Raw genomic sequence first — 11,517 nt, forward strand, 5'->3', positions numbered from 1 at the left:
GCAAGATTCACAGGGAGAAACCACACCAGCAGCACATACTAAAAGCTGCAAAGGGAAGTGGCAAGTGCTAGTAGTAGGTGACTCTCTGCTGAGAGGCACCCATCTGCCAGCCTGATATACAGTCAAGGGAAGTTTGCTGCTTGCCAGGAGCCAAGGTCCAAGATGTCACAGAGAGACTGCCGCAACTGGTAAAAAGTACAGACTACTATCCACTACTTCTCTTCCATGTGGGCACCAATTACATGTGGGCAAGATCAAGCAAGACTTCAGAGCCCTGGGGGCTCAAGTGAAAGGGAAAGGTGCCCAAGTGATCTTCTCCTCTGTCTTGCCAGTCAGAGATAGGGGTGTAAGCAGAAGTTGACACATCATGCAGCTCAGTACCTGGCTTTGTGGCTGGTGTCATCGCCAGGGCTTTGGTTTCTATGGTCACAGGATGTTCTTTGATGAATACAGCCTATTGGGAAGAGATGGAATCCACCTATCTAGAAGAGGCAGGAGAATCTTCACCAGCAGATTGGCTGACTTAGTGAATCGTGCTTTAAACTAACAAATTTGGGGGGTAGGGTCCACAGCTGTGACACCTGTATATCCATAAGCAACAAGATGGATGAGCCACTACTACCAGAGTAGTGAGGAATGCTCTCCAACCCTCTCCAAAGGCAAGACCCCTAAGTCCAGCCACCTCAAGTGCATGTATACCAATGCACATAGTCTGTGCAACAAACAGAAGGAACTGGAGCTCTGTTCCCAGTCTGAGAGTTATGATGTCATAGGAATCACAGAAACTTGGTGGGAAAACTCACATGACTGGAAGACCACAATGGATGGCTACAAACTCTTTCGGAGAGATAGGAAGGGAAGAAGAGGAGGCTGACAAAACCTTACTTTGGCTGCTCAGGGGAGTCTCAGGACAACAGAACCTGGTCCTCATGGGTGACTTAAATTACCCGGACATTGGTTGGGAAAACAGCACAAGTCATCCATCAGGTTCCTGGAATGCATTGAGGACTGCTTCCTGCTACAGATGCTAGACATGCCGACTAGGAACAGCGCATTGCTAGATTTACTGCTCACAAACCGAGAAGACTTACTTGACAACATAACTACCAATGCTAGCCTTGGATACAGTGACCACAACATTGTGGAGTTTAAGATCCTGCCAAGCATGCTGAAGGCCAGTAGTAGAACAAAGATCCTGGATTTTAGAAGAGCCAACTTCAAGATGCTCAGAGTCCGACTGTGAGGGATTCCATGGGAAGCATCCATGGAGGGCAAAGGAGCTTGTGAGGGCTGGGAGTTATTCAAGAACAGCGTCCTGAAAGCACAAGAACAGTCCATCCCCTACAAAGGGAAAGGAAGAAAGCAGAACAAGAGGCTACCCTGGCTTAACAAAGAGCTTTTAGATGTGATTAAAAGCAAAAAAGAAGTGTATTGGCTATGGGAAGGCAGCCAAATAGCCATCAAGGACTACAAGAACCTTGCTAGGGCATGCAGAGATGCAGTCAGGAAGGCTAAGGCTCAGCTAGAACTGAAATTGGCCAGAGATGTCAAGTACAAGAAAGGGTTCTTCAGGTACGTGAGCAGTAAGCCCAGGGAAGACAGAGGCCCATTGCTAAACAAGGCAGGGAAGCTAGTCACTAATGCTGACATGGCAGAGGTTCTCAGTATCTTCTTTGCCTCTGTCTTTACCTGTGTAGCTGGACCCCAGATCACAGGATTGAGTAGATACAGCAACACATGTGTCAACCCACCAGTAGTGGAGGAAGGGCTGGTCTGGGGCCTCTTGCAAGGGCTCAACCCACATAAATCTATGGGCCAGGATGGAATCCACCTTAGGGTGTTAAGAGGAGCGGCTGACATTGTTGCGAGGCCACTGTCTATAATCTTTGAAAAGTCGTGGAGATCAGGCGGTATCCCTGATGACTGGAAGAGGGCAAATGTCACACCCATCTACAAGAAAGGCCCAAAAGAGGACCCAGGAAACTACAGGCCCATTAGTCTTACTTCAGTCCCTGGGAAAGTAATGGAATGAATCCTCCTAGAAACTATCACAAGCCAAATGAAGCAGATGATTGGGAAAAGCCAGCATGGATTTATCAAGGGCAAATCATGCCTGACTAGCCTGATCACCTTCTAGAGAAAAATAACATCTTTTGTTGACATGGGGAGAGCAGTGGATGTTGTTTACCTGGACTTCAGCAAAGCGTTCAACACTGTTTCCTGCAGCCTTCTCCTGGACAAACTGGTAGGATATGGATTAGATGGGTGGTCTGCAAGATGGGTAGGAAATTGACTAACAGGCCACACTCAGAGGGTGGTGGTCAATGTTTTTTACTCAGGCTGGCAGCCTGTCACAAGTGGGGTCCCCCAGGGGTCGATACTGGGCCCCATGCTGTTCAACATCTTCATAAATGACCTGGATAATGGGATTGAAAGCACCCTCACCATGTTTGCTGACACTAAACTGGGTGGTGAGGTGGACACTCCAGAAGGGTGAGCCATCTTACAGAGAGACCTGGACAGACTAGAAGAGTGGACTAGCAAGAACAGTATGAAGTTAAAGACAAGTGCAAAGTCCTGCACCTGGGTCAGAATAACCAAAGAGCCCAGTACAGGCTAGGATCTGTGTGGCTTGGGAGCAGCCTTGCTGAAAGGGACCTGGGGTTCCTGGTGGACAAAAAGCTGAACGTGAGTCAGCAGTGCACCACTGCAGCAACAAAGGCAAATCGGATCCCAGGCTGCATCCGCAGGGGCATTACTATCAGAGATAGAGATGTGATCATCCTACTCTACTCAGCACTTGTCAGGCTGCACCTGAAGTACTGTGTCCAGTTCTGGTCCCCACAATTCAAGAAAGACACGGACAGACTGGAGAGGGTCCAAAGGAGGGCCATGAAGATGATCAAGGGGCTGGAGAACCTGCCCTATGAGGAAAGACTGAAGGAGTTAGGTCTTTTGTCCCTGGAGAAGAGAAGACTCAGGGAGGACCTCATCACAATGTTCCAGTACTTAAAGGATGGCCATAAAGAGGACGGGGTCTCTCTCTTCGCAAAGAGCCACATGGAGAAGACAAGGGGCAACAGGTACAAGTTGTACCAGGAAAGGTTTCATCTCGATATAAGAAAGAAATTTTTTACAGTGAGAAGAATCAATCACTGGCACAACCTCCCCAGGGATGTGGTAGAGTCCCCATCACTGGAGGTTTTCAAGACATGACTGGACAAGGTGCTAGATAATCTCATCTAGGCTCCCTTTCCCACAAAAGGATGGACGAGATGATCTTTTGAGGTCACTTCCAACCTGGGCTATTCTATGATTCTGTGAATCCCATTGCACTAGCAAGGCCCTACAAATAGAGCGTGAAATCCAGGCCCTAAGAAGAAAAGCATCCACTGGCCTCCACAGATGAGTGTTTCACTGCAGAATTTACGAAGAGTTCCTGCCAAGTAATCAGCTGTGGTTTGATACCAAAACAATTTGTTTGGGAAGTTGCCTTGGTTCTACTGTCATGTGTTCCTTTGATGTCCTATGGGATTGTGTGCTTTGCCAAGTCCTCTAGGGCTGCACAGAATCATTGACTGGTTGAGGTTGGAAGGGATATCTGCGGTTCATCTTGTCCAGCCCCCCTGCTCAAGCAGGGCCACCTAGAGACGGTTGCCCAGGGCCATGTCCAGACAGTTTTTGAATCTTTCCAAGGATGGAGGCTCCACAACCTCTCTGGGCAAACTGTTCCAGTCTTCAACCACCCTCACAGTCAAGAAGAGTTTTCTTATGTTCAGAGGGAGCCTCCTGTGTTTCCGTTTGTGCCCATTGCCTCTTGTCCTCTCACTGGGCACCAATGAAAAGAGCCTGGCTCCCTCTTCTATGGACCCTCCCTTCAGGTATTTGTACACATTGATGAAATTCCCCCCAAGCCTTCTCTTCTTCAGGCTAAACAATCCCAGCTCTCTCAGCCTCTCCTAGTATGAAAGATGCTCCTGTCCCTTAATCATCTTTGTGGCCCCTTTCTGGACTCTCTCCAGCACGTTCATGTCTCTCTCGTACTGGGAAACCCAGAACTAGACACAGGACTCCAGGTGGGGTCTCACCAGTGCTGAGTAGAGGGGAAGGATCATCTCCCTCAACCGGCTGGCAACACTCTTCCTTATGCAACCCAGGATGCTGTTGGTGTTCTTCAGCACAAGGATGCATTGCTGGCCCATGTTCAACTTGGTATCCACCAGCATCAAAATATGCTCCCACCACTTCTATTAAGTTAGTATTTTCACAGAAGGTGAATATAATTGAGAAGTACTCTTCTAGCTCAACTTCCGGGGGGTGGGGTGGTGGTGGGGGTGGCTTTCCAAAAGGTATGTCATAGCACCATGTGGTCATGTGTGGAAATGCACGTTCAAGACCTGGCACATTGGGAGTCCTTTTTCTCAAGAATTACTGCAAACTTGCACTCCTCCTAATGAAGCCCAGGATACCATTTGCCCTCTTTGCAGCAAGGGCATGTTGCTGGCTTATGTTCAACCTAGTGTCTACTAGGACCTTCAGGTCCTTTTCTGCCAAGCGGCGTTCCAGCTGGTCAGTACCCAGCATGTACTGATGCCTGGGGTTTTTCCTCCCCAGGTGCAGGACCTTGTACTTCCCCTTGTTGAACTTCATGAGGTTCCTATCAGCCCATTTCTCCAGCTTGTCCAGGTCCCTCTGGATGGCAGCACAACCCTCTGGCATATCAGCCACTCCTCCAATTTTTGTGTCATCAGCAAACTTGCTGAGGGTCAACAATCTCAATCTGTATTCATTCATTCACTAATTCAATAAGTTGATACATTTTTAAAAGGACCTTTGTGTCTCATTTTTCAGTGAACCCATGAAATTAAAGGGGTCAAAAAAGAAAAGAAAAGAAAAAAGGACGAAACCCGAGAACTCCACAAATTCTCCAAACACTGCAGTGAAGATGGCAGCAAAGACAAGTTCTCCAGGAATTCATTGTACCAGGTGCTGGAAGTCTGAGGTTGACATGTGTATTGGATCTGGCTGAGATGGAGTTAATTCTCCCCATAGCAGCCCTCATAGCACTGTGCTCTGCATCAGTAGCTAGAAAGGTGTTGACAACACACCAGTGTTTTGGCTACTGCTGAGCAGTGCTTGCACAGCATCAAGGCTGTCTCTCCAACATTTTTGCCGCTCCTCAACAGCAGGCTGGAGCTGGGCAAGATCTTGGGAGGGGACATAACCAGGACAGCTAACCGAAACCAACCAAACAGATATTCCATACCATATGACGTCAGCTCAGGTCTAAAAGCTAAGTAAAGGGAGATGGAAGGGGGGCATTTTTGTCTTCCGGAGCAACCACTACGCGTACTGAAGCCCTGCTTCCCGAGAAGGGGCTAGACATCGCCTACTGATGGGAAGTAGAGAATAACATCATTTGTTTTTTCTTTGCTTTCGCGCGCGCAACCTTTGCTATCACTTTATTAAACTGTCCTTATCTTGACCCACGAGCCTTTTGTTATATTTTCTCTCCCCTGTCCATCTGAGGAGGGGGAGTGATAGAACGGCTTTGGTGGGCACCTGACGCCCAGCCAGGGTCAACCCACCACAGTCCTTTTTTGGTGCCCAACATTGGGCTTGACAATGGCAGTTTTGCATTAAGCGTGCTATAGCTAGTTATTAAGTGGCAAGCTCCTGTGCAGGTCACGGAGTTTGTTGGCTGCTTGCTTATCTCTGTTTTGCTGAGTTTGGGAACATGGTAATGCAAACAATGGCTATGATGTGCTTTGCCCTGGCACTGATGGCTTTGCTGTGTTGTGGGAGCTATCTTGTGGAGGAGATGAGGGAATACATCTCCCTCTCCCTACCGGGCATTGATATGAATGGTTTTATTATGCAGGCTCCCGAGGTCTTTGTTCACCCTTATGTGAGCTGTTCAATACTAATAATGAATACTGGTGGTATATTATGGCTATTGTGGAATCTGGTCTCGTCCTGGTATAAGAGAAGAAAAGTTTCGGGTGAGGCAATACTGAAATGTGCCCTCAAGCAGCCGGTGCCTGGGTGGCAGGGTATATGGAAGGATTTGGGCAGATTCCTAGGACAGTTATCACCTCCCATAACCTGGGATTTTACATCCGAACAGGCAAGCAACCCTGGCAAACTGACGCGCCACCTGATAGAAGAGTGCCTTGCCTATCCTGATGAAAACCAGCAGCTTCTCGCACTGTACTGGGGCCTGGCCTATGCCTACCAAGCCATAGTTCAACAGTCTCAGAGGACCATGGTTGAGGCAGGGACCCAGACTGCATCTGAGGACACCATGCTCGAGATAGGGACCCAAACAACAACTACAGTAACTGCCCCAGTAGTGAAAAAGAAACAGTGGACAAGGAGATTGTCCTGGTTTCAGCTGGGATATAGTTAACTGTCTTCCTAGTAGCTGGTACAGTGCTATGTTTTGAGTTCAGTATGTGAAGAATGTTGATAACACTGATGTTTTCAGTTGTTGCTCAGCTTCTCATGCCCAGCCAGGGCACCTGACCCAAACTGGCCAACAGTGTATTCCATACCATGTGACGTCCCATCTAGTTTAGGAACTGGGAAGTGGGGGGCAGGGTTTCGCTGCTCGGAGACTGGCTGGGTGTCAGTCGGCGGGTGGTGAGCAATTGCCCTGCGCATCATTTGTACATTTCAATCCTTTTATTACTACTGTTGTCATTTTATTAGTGTTATCATTATCATTATTAGTTTCTTCTTTTCTGTTCTATTAAACCGTTCTTATCTCAACCCAGGAGTTTTACTTCTTTTCCTGATTTTCTCCCCCATCCCACTGGATGGGGGGGAGTGAGTGAGCGGCTGAGTGGTGCTTAGTTGCTGGCTGGGGTTAAACCACGACAGAGATCAACAGGTCCATATCATTGATTAATAAGGGAAGAAGAAGAAGAGGAAAGGTTTAATCTAGAAGCCAGTCCTCCAACAAAGAAATTGGAGGAAGGAGTGAGGGAACTTAAACAGGAAGCAGAAACTACCCGGTCCCTGACGTCCTCAGAACTTCGGGACATGCGGAAAGATTACAGCAGCCAGCCAGGTGAGCGGATTGCTGCCTGGCTGCTCCGATGTTGGGATAACGGGACCGACAGTCAGCAACTGGAAGGTAAGGAAGCCCAACAGCTGGGTTCCCTCGCTAGAAACTGGGGAATTGAAAGAGGAATTGGAAAAGGGGCAGCAATTTGCAGTCTCTGGAGACAGCTCCTCTCAAGTGTGAGGGCAAGATATCCATTCAAGGAAGATCTTGTGAACTCCCCAGGAAAGTGGACTACCGCAGATGAAGGCATCCAGTACCTGAGAGAGTTAGCAGTGCTGGAAGTCATCTACAGTGATCTAGACGATGAGGAGGTCTCCAAAGATCCAGAGGATGTCCTGTGCGCATGGGGCCACGTGGAGAAAGGTGATTCAAGGTGTCCCATTGTCATATTCTAACAGCCTGGCAGCAATGTATTGCCCAGATATGGAAACACCAACTGTGGAGAAAGTGTCGTCTTGGCTCCAAAACTTTGAGGAAAATCTCTGTGTCTCCTCATCCCTACAGGACAGTGCCTTGGCTGTTAGGGATGCTCCAAGAAATCAGTCCTCTCCTGCCCCGGTCAGAGGGAAAGGGAGCCCAAGGTGTATGCTGCATGGTGCACTCTGGTTCTTCCTGTGTGACCAAGGGGAGGACATGAGGAAGTGGGATGGTGAACCCACCTTTAAGCTGGAAGCCCCTGTACATGAACTGAGAAGGAAGACAGCTGTTAAGAAGGGGTCACCCAAGAAGAAGGCTGTCGGCGTAGTTGCTGTAGAGGCCCAAGAAAGCAATCAGCGATCCTCCAGGCATAGAAGAACTGCAACCACCTCCCTTGATTCTGGTGAGGGGACTTCTGGTCTGGCACCGCAAGGGTCAGACAGTGAATACTCTGATGAGGAACAGCAATAGAGGGTCCCTGCCTTTGGCCAGGAGGAGGAAAGGGATGACCGGCTATACTGCACTGTGTGGATTCGATGGCCTGGCACATCAGACCCACAGAAGTATAAGGCTTTGGTAGACACTGGTGCACAGTGTATGCTGGTGCCATCAGGGTACAGGGGCACAGAACCCATCTGGATCTCTGGAGTGACAGGGGGATGCCAAGAATTGTCTGTATTGGAGGCTGAGGTGAGCTTAACAGGGGACAAGTGGGAAAAGCACCCCATTGTGACCGGCCCAGAGGCCCCTTGTATCCTTGGCATTGACTACCTCAAGAGAGGGTACTTCAAGGACCCGAAGGGGTACCGATGGGCTTTTGGTGTAGCCACTGTAAATGCAGAGAAGATCAAACAGCTATATACCCTGCCTGGCCTCTCAGAAGACCCCTTCATTGTGGGATTGCTGCAAGTTGCAGAACAGCAGGTGCCAATTGCTACCAGGAGAGTGCACTGGCAGCAGTATCGCACAAACCAAGACTCCCTGGCTCCCATCCATGAGCTGATTCATCAACTAGAGAGCCAAGGAGTCATCAGCAAGACTCATTCACCTTTTAATAGTCCTATATGGCCAGTGCAAAAGTCTGATGGAGGATGGAGGTTAACAGTGACACCATCACTGAGTGCTGCTGTACCAGACATGTTAGAGCTCCAATATGAACTGGCATCAGAGGCAGCCACATGGTATGCTACAATTGATATTGCCAATGCGTCTTTCTCCATTCCTTTGGCAGCAGAGTGCAGGCCACAGTTTGCTTTCACATGGAGAGGTGTCCAATACACCTGGAATCGACTGCCCCAGGGGTGGAAGCACAGCCCTACCATTTGTCACGGACTAATCCAAATGGCACTGGAACAAGGGGATGCCCCTGAACATTTACAATACATAGATGACATCATCGTGTGGGGCAACAAGGCAGAAGAAGTGTTTGAGAAGGGAAAAAGAGTAATTCAGATTCTTCTGAAAGCTGGTTTCGCCATAAAGAAAAGCAAGGTCAAGGGACGTGCACAGGAGATTCAGTTCTTGGGAATAAAATGGCAGGATGGATGCCATCATGTCCCTATGGATATGGTCAACAAGATAGCAACTATGTCTCCACCAGCTAACAAGAAACACAAGCTTTCCTAGGCCTTGTGGGGTTCTGGAGAATGCACATTCCAGGTTATAGTCAGCTTGTGAGCCCTCTCTATCGAGTAACCCGGAAAAAGAACTATTTTGAATGGGGCCCTGAGCAACAAAAATCCTTTGAGCATATCAGACAGGAAATAGCTGATGCAGTAGCTCTTGGGCCTGTCCGGACAGGACCAGATGTGCAAAATGTACTCTACACTGCAGCTGGGGAGCATGGTCTCACCTGGAGCCTGTGGCAGAAAACACCAGGAGAAACCCGAGGTCGACCATTAGGGTTTTGGAGCCGGGGGTACTGAGGATCAGAAGCCCACTACACCCTGACTGGAAAAGAGATACTAGCAGCCTATGAGGGGGTTCAAGCCGCATCAGAAGCATATCTCCTCTTGGCACCACGATTGCCCATGCTACAGTGGATGTTCAAAGGAAACATCCCCTCTACACATCATGCAACCAGCGCTACATGGAGTAAGTGGATAGCATTGATGACGCAACGAGCTCGACTGGGGAAATCCAACTGCCCAGGAATCCTGGAAGATATCATGGACTGGCCAGAAGGCAGAGATTTTGGAGTACTGCCTGAGGAGGTGGCTCGTGCCCAAGAGGCACCACCATATAATGAGTTATTAGAAGACAAAAGGCATTATGCTCTGTTTACTGATGGATCCTGTCGTGTGGTAGGGAACCAGCAGAAGTGGAAAGCTGCTGTGTGGAGTCCCACACTACAAGTCATTGAGGCCACTGAAGGAGAAGGTGAGTCAAGTCCGTTTGCAGAAGTGAAAGCCATCCAACTAGCTGTAGATATTGCTGAACGAGAAAAGTGGCCAGTACTCTAGCTCTATACTGACTCCTGGATGGTGGCTAATGCCCTATGGGGATGGCTACAGCAGTGGAAGAAGACCAATTGGCAATGCAGGGGTAAACTCATCTGGGCAGCTGCATTGTGGCAGGACATCACCGCCCGTGTAGAACACATGGCTCTAAAGGTACATCATGTAGATGCTCACATGCCCAAAAGCCGCACCACTGAAGAACATCGAAATAATGAACAGGTAGACAAGGCTGCCAAAATAGAAATAGCTCAGGTGGACCTGGACTGGGAGCGTAAGGGTGAGCTATTTGTAGCTCGATGGGCCCATGAGACATTGGGACATCTAGGGAGAGATGCAACATATAGGTGGGCTCGTGATCAAGGGGTGGACCTGACCATGGAGGCCATCACACAGGCCACTCATGAATGTGAAACATGTGCTGCAATCAAGTGAGCCACCAGAGTAAAGTCTCCCTGGAACAGAGGGTGGCAGCTGGGTTTTCGATATGGCGAGGCCTGGCAAATTGACTACATTGGACCACTGCCACGAACACGCCAAGGCAAGCGCTACATACTCACCATGGTGGAAGCAACTACTGGTTGGCTAGAAACATATCCTGTAAACCATGCCACTGCCCGAAACACCATCTTAGGCCTCGAAAGGCAAATTTTATGGCGACACGGTACCCCAGAAAGAATTGAATCAGACAATGGGACTCATTTCCCAAATAACCTCATAAGCTCCTGGGCAAAGAAACATGGCATTGAGTGGGTGTACCACATCCCCTATCACCCACAAGCATCTGGGAAAATTGAGAGATATAATGGACTGTTAAAGACTATGTTGAGAGCACTAGGCAATGGGACATGGAAGCATTGGGATACAAATTTAGCAGAAGCCACTTGGCTAGTTAACACCAGAGGATCTGCTAACCGTCCTGGTCCTGCCCAAACAAAACCCCTACATACTGTGGGAGGAGATAAGGTCCCCGTAGTGCACATGGGGAAGTGGCTGGGGAAGGCCGTGTGGATTGCACCTCCCATGGGAAAAGGCAAACCCATTCGTGGGATTGTCTTTGCTCAGGGACCTGGGTGTACTTGGTGGGTAATGCGGAAGGATGGGGAGACCCAGTGTGAGCCTCAAGGACATTTAACCTTTGGGGGAAAAATAATCTGTGATGTGAGTTGTATGTTGCAGGAAGTAATGTAGCAGGAATGACCTGAACTGCAGAGGAGTGAACTTCATGAGGAACCAGACAAGTGCATCGGTGACCCAAACCAAGCTGGTGTTGGGGCCCAACGATTGAACATACTGCTTCTCCTGTCCTGACCACTCATCTTGATGGATGGGGCCCAAGTCATAACCTGTGTGTGAACATCTGGAGGAGTGGAAGAATCCCATGGAATATCTATCTGTTAAAGGACAGGGAATAGTAATTAATAAGAATGTATAAATCTGTACATTGGGTATAAAAGTGGGTTTAGTATATAGTTTCAGTTGTAAGGATTGGTAAGAAGGGATTTCAGTAATGAGAATTAAATACAATGGCATGGTTAGAAGATATAGGTGTATTAAATTATGTGGGACCTGGGC

This window comes from Haliaeetus albicilla, chromosome W (genome assembly GCF_947461875.1).
Source record: "Haliaeetus albicilla chromosome W, bHalAlb1.1, whole genome shotgun sequence".
NCBI classification, from domain to species: domain Eukaryota; kingdom Metazoa; phylum Chordata; class Aves; order Accipitriformes; family Accipitridae; genus Haliaeetus; species Haliaeetus albicilla.